Source organism: Belonocnema kinseyi, chromosome 5, assembly GCF_010883055.1.
Source record: "Belonocnema kinseyi isolate 2016_QV_RU_SX_M_011 chromosome 5, B_treatae_v1, whole genome shotgun sequence".
Classification (NCBI taxonomy): Eukaryota; Metazoa; Arthropoda; class Insecta; order Hymenoptera; family Cynipidae; genus Belonocnema; species Belonocnema kinseyi.
In genome coordinates, this window is record NC_046661.1 from 30,020,811 (window position 1) to 30,026,993 (window position 6,183).

At 38.6% G+C, this 6,183-nt stretch overlaps 1 long non-coding RNA gene across 1 annotated transcript; it reads left to right on the forward strand.

Moving 5' to 3' along the window:
• Positions 1–5,073: 5,073 nt before the first annotated feature.
• LOC117173250 lies at positions 5,074–5,899 on the forward strand. The gene is made up of 4 exons (XR_004467145.1): positions 5,074–5,120; positions 5,275–5,553; positions 5,624–5,734; positions 5,802–5,899. It is a non-coding gene; the product is annotated as an uncharacterized LOC117173250 (long non-coding RNA).
• The last annotated feature ends 284 nt before the right edge of the window (positions 5,900–6,183 follow it).

Below are 6,183 nucleotides of genomic sequence, written 5' to 3' on the forward strand. Positions count from 1 at the left end.
CTAGTTATTGAGAAAATAACGCCTCATCGACGAATAAAATAGCTTAATCAAAACAATAATACTGTGAGTTTTAGGGGTGACCGGGTTCCTGTCAAAAAATTTAACAGTAGAGGGGCGTGGGCGATGACCTGTAAGTCTTAAACATGCAAAAAGGAGGGATTTTTGTCGCCCAAGTCGACATAAATGACCACAAAATATGCTGAGATAATTAACTGATTGCACTATATTTCAATGTACAAAAAAAATTCTCGGTAACCATAAAATCCTGTTTAACAAACTCTCTTGGAACAGGAATAATATTTAACAAAAAAAAAAGCGCTGAGGCGAATTCAAATATTTCTGCACTTTAACTACCTAATTATATACATGGGATAAAGTTCTCTTACCCCTTTAAAAAAACAACCGTAGTAACGAAACAAAATTGGCCTTGTCTGGACTGCCAGACTACAATTCCAGGACCTTTTATTTAGCCGTTGAAAATTTCGGACTCAGCCGTACAACTTTTGCGTTTTGTCCACTAACAGCAAGTAAAATAATATATATATTAATAATAAAATAATATAATATATTTTAAGATTAATGTTTCCTGTCACGTTTCCCCAGGTATGGTCTGAAAAAAAAATCAAACGAATAGCAGGACTAAGTTCATCAAACCATTTATTCATATGAAACACATTGCATTAATTGTACAGGCGGTAGCTTTGGTTAGATACCGTACTCAAAGTGCCCTTACTGTGGCAAAAATAAAAAAAACACATTCCAATCATAAGACAAGAAAAAAAACAATAGAAGGCATCGAAAATAAAAGGAAAAAAATTGAATAAAAATTCCGTGCAACGGCAAGAGTGAAAGAAGAGGAGAAAGAGACTATACTAAACAGATATTCGAGCAGCTTGAGCGACCAACGAGCTAATCTGCCTGTCGGATTGTGCAGATTATGGAGCCACCTGAAACTAGAATGATCCATAATCACGGTAAATACAAATCTTTCTAAATAATGTCGAAATTTCCTAATTGACCATATAACGGCCCGGCATTTTTGCTCGGTCGTTGAGTATTTGCATTTTGTGTCTGACAAAGTACGACTCGCAAAAGCTATTACGCGTTCCACACCTTTAATAACCTGCGTGAGAACTGCACCAAGGCCGTAGCTACTTGCGTCAGTCTGCAGAGCAAACGGAACCTTATAATCTGGACATGCTAGAACTGGAGCTGTACTAAGTGCCTGTTTGATCGCCGAAAGGGCTGCCTCCTGCTCGCCAGCCCACTCCCAGCCCTGGTCTTTTCTTAAAAGTCTAGGCAAAGGTTCCGTGAGAACCACAAAGCCCAGGATAAATCACCGGTACCAACTAGCTATGCCCAAAAATCTCCATAGCTGCTTAATATTGCGAGGAGTTGGGTAATTCAGTACGGAAGCAATTCGTTCAGCGTCTGGTTGTATACCTCGCTCATTGACGCGATACCCAAGATAACGAACTTCAGATCTACAAAAAACGCTTTTTTCGGGGATGATGGTTAACCTAGCGCCATAAATATTGTCCAGGACCTTCTTCAGCCAGTACAGGTGCTCCCCAAAACTTCCCGATACTATGATGATATCATCCAGATGCGCAAAACGATGAGGCCGCATCTCTGGACCGATTAATTTATCGATTAATCGCAGAAAAGTTGCTAGCGCGCCTGACAGCCCGAATCGCGTTCTTTTGCATTGAAAGAGGCCCCTTTCTGGTACTATAATAATTGAGCCGATTTCAGCTTATCAAAAATATCTTCCAAGAACGGAAGCGGGTATGCGTCACCCTTGAAAAGCTCATTGACTTTTCGATAGTCGACACACATACGGTAAGATCCGTTGAGCTTTTTGACCATAACAACGCGGCTTGACCAATCTGAGTTCGGGTATTGCACTAGCCATTTAGATGGTATTGCACTAGCCATTTTGGATGAGACCGATTTTCCGCATGAAATTCGACCCCAAAATGCAGATAGGTGTAACCTCAGGTGCTATCCGAAAAGCAATGTCTTGGGTAACCCCGTCCAGCTCAACTGGAAGAATCAATTGCCAAGGTGCCTTTCAGGACCGCCTCCTCTTCTACGTTCTCTAAGGAATCTATGTCCCTACTACAGCCGGCAACGGCTCTTCCCTTTCCCCGACCTACCTACGGGGGTGAGTGAGAGCTACTTTGCTTATAATCTGGTAAATCATCTAGCCTAATTATTTCCACCGGTTCTTCGGCCCTTGTATTCACCCCGAGAAAGCGATCCAGCCTTGAAACTTCACTCTTCTGAATGAAATGCCCACCCTGAACAACTACATCATTAAAGGTTTTAGGGAAAGGCGGGGATATTATACTAATCAATGGTCCAGGAGCAGATTGAGTTTCTCTGCTTGCTATAAATTTTCCCTCATTTGACTCGGAAGAAACTAGGGGTCTTGAATTTTCCTCCCCACCTCTTTTCCCTTAGCCTTGCATTTTATACTCTCCTTCTTTAAAACTCCGTCTGCTCCACAACCATAGCAGAACAAACATTTCTTTTCTTTACAAGTCTGGAACATGTGACATACTTTCAAGCAGATATAGCATTTGATATTTTTGCTTATCCGCTCAAGCCTAGTGTTGCTATTGCTACCGTCCCAATTATTCCTATCGATTTGTTTCGGTGCTGTTTTTGAACTACCTGATTCCACATCATTCTAACACATTGTTTTAAGATCTTTGATCTGGTTCATCAAGTCTGCGAAAATTCTTAATAATTGGCTAACACTCGTGCTATCTATCTTATCCCTATCGCTTCTTACTATAGATTTTAAGGATTTTATCTGACTTTTTAGATCCTCGATGGCAGAGTCAGTTCGTGGTTCGTTCATAGCAATAGCTACTACCGGAATTGCATTTCGTTTTTTGTCGTTAGCCCCGAACGGTTTTGCTTTTATTTGGCCGGTACGCAAATTCTGGAAGAAATGACTCCTCTGGTCTCGGCGGTAACATGTCTTCATCTTCTCTAGCTGCAGAACGTTCATAATCTTGAGCTAAGGCAGTAACTCGTTATACGAGTTAAAATCGCGGCGCCTTATCACGCACCTAAGTTGGTATCGCATATTACGTTAAGCCCTGTCTAATTGTTCTTCAAGGGGAATGGGACGAGGGTTTAGACGGTAAAGGCCCATCATATAAGTAAGGTAGTCTACAATAGATTCCTCTGGGCCCTGTCTATGGGTAATTATTTGCTCTTCTAAATTTTTTTGATAATTGATATCGCCGAGTCTTGTACAGAAATCATATTTAAATTGCGACCATAATCTCCAAAGGTGACGGTTAGGTCTGAACCAGAGTGTGCACCTTTCAGTACAAGTTTGTAGCACTATTACTTGGATGGCCTCTTGGAAACATTGATTCATTTGTCTCTTTTCTTCCCGATTAAGCATGTTGAAAGCCGACATATGTTCCCTTATGCGTTTGGTAATGTTGGGCCCTAGAATATGGACCATGACTGTCTAAATACGAGTACGAATTTTGGAACTCAGGCGGATGATTGTTTTGTGAATAATCCCCACATAATTGGGAAGAAAAGTTTGGGTCAGCCTGTCAGTGACCACACCCATAGGCTGACCGGCCTACGTCATGCTCTAACTGCGGGGTGTTTAGGTATTGAACACTCTCTCCCGTTATCACTCCGCCTGACAATCCGAAATCCAACGCTCCCCCTATGTTGCCAAATGTCGTCGAACAGAGCGGAGGTCAAGTTTCGAACCTGGTTGGTCGCCTTAATTCGGCCCGAGAGTTGAAATGCGGAGTTAATTGTGGATTAGCTCTGTTTCAATGTTACCCGGGGGGTGGCGTATTTGGCCACTCATATCTGAACTCAGTGTTTCTTTAATCATCCGGCGGAACTTGGTTACTTTGCGGTCTAGTGTCCATATTTCTGGTAATAGATGCCGTACTAGTGTTTGTAATACCCGTCACGGTCGAAGTAAACGTACATATTGGGATCCTATCCTAGACATCCCTGGTATCCAAAGGCGCACGTCTAGATTCTAAAAATTTAGATTTTATTTTGCTTAAACCCTGTAGGGATAGGCTCCGTCTAACTGGCGAACGACCAGTATCATTCATATTATTAAAAGTCTCATAATTTGCAATTGATGAGTGTAGGGGAATTCTGCGCCTGTCTAGCTGAAAAGCGACTTAATTCGACGTATCTTCGTCGAGCCCTGTCCACCTGGCCTTCCCTACAAACCTTCGAAAATAACGGATAGCCCTATCCACTACTATCTCCCGTGTGCCTGTATTATTGACGATGTGAGCATTCAAGATTCCTCGGATTCTATCCGTGCTAAGAATCGTTAGCCAACTAAAATCTTATTCCCCGGCCATGATTGTCGAACAATAAAATAATAAGGTGAAAGAAAAAAAAGAAAAAAACGAAAAATAAAAATTAACGTTTAAAATAATTTAGGAAACTGAACTTCAACTTAACTGTAGACCAACGGAGAGAGCGGGAACGAAAAAAAAACAAATGAATTTTCTATTTTAAAAGAAAGACCACAATTAATTTAATTCAATTGATTGAAATCAACATTTATTAATTAAAAGTTAAAGTGAGGACAAAAAAACAATAAGAATGAATTTAGCCAATGTTTTCAAGTTATATTTTACTTTAGACCTCCCCCTTTTGTTAAACAAAAATTAAATTTTTTGCCAAAAACTTGATAACTAATCCCTCGATCTGAATCATGAGTATTCAATTAAAAAGTAGGCTGATTAAGAAGTCCTATTAACTTCTATCAATAAGCCTTATTAAATGAATTCTCAGTTTTATCTAGTCAATCTTGTGAGATACTCTTACTAAAGCAGTTAGGGCCAATTCCACTAACTGTGGTTAAATTCATGATTAACTTATCATGATTATTTTTTAATCGGCGTTTTAATCACGATTAACTTTTCTTACGTTCCTTTTGTAACGGTGATTCTGGTTGAGTGATTGCAAACTTGTATTTGCGCGAAAAATATACTTTAATTGCAAACGAACGATGCGAGGCGACGTGGTTTTGTTTATCCGCATCGTTTTCAAATAAATGGTCAGGAATTAATTATAGGGTGAAATAGAATATAATTTTTGTGAGTATAGTGAGAAAAAGTATTTTTTTTTTTAATATCATAGAAAAGTTAGCTGACGTAAGTATAAAATATGTGCGGATACTTACGTATATGTGTAGATTTTGGGCAATTTCTCGAATTTGTTTCTTTCTAACCACAAAATTGACATTTGTAGGGTAGAAAAGGAAAGAGGGGGGCGAATTTTACAAACCCAGAGAAGCAGACACTCACCGTAATGGTTGAAAAATATAAAAATATTGTGGAAAATAAAAGGATAGATGCTGTTACCACGAAACAAAAGCTCAAGCTTGGGAGAAAATTTCCCAAGATTTCAACGTGAAGGGAATTTCTCCGAAATATCGTCCCGCCGACAAATTAAAAGTTTTGTGGCACAATCTGAAACGGAAAGCTCGAAAGCATTTCAGAAATTTACGTCAAGAAACATTTAAAACCGGTAAAGTAAAATTGTAAGATTATTTATTTGCTAGTATATTACTTATTTATCATTATACTATTTTCGACAGGTGGTGGAAGCAATCCTCTAAAAGAAGATCCTCTTGCAATGCAAGTTAATGAAATAATTGACAACACAGCTGAGCTAATGGAGAATGCTTACGACAACGACGCACTGTCAGGTGTTGAATTGTAATTGCTTAGAAATTCGCAGTAATTTAAAATAGATAATTTTTTTCATTTTGACAGAAAACAATGACGAGGTGACGGGAAGCTTTGAAGGGATTTATGAGGAGATTCAAATTGACGGAAATTCCATTGTGCAACCAACAATCGAAGAATCTGAGGTATATATTTTACATTTTTAAAAATATTTTTAAAAATATTAATTTGTATATAATCGCACTAAATTATAAAAATATTGATGCAATTTTTGTATACAATTTGCAACAAGTTTAAGCTGGGACAAAAAAGTTGGAAAAATTCGCATGATTCGATTTGAATAATGTATGAAAAAGAAATTTTACAAGTATTCTGATGAGTTGACGTAATTCTATAGAAATTTACAATGAAAATGAGCCTAAGAACATCGTTAAATGTTAATTATCTTAAAAGTTGTGTAAGACTTCAG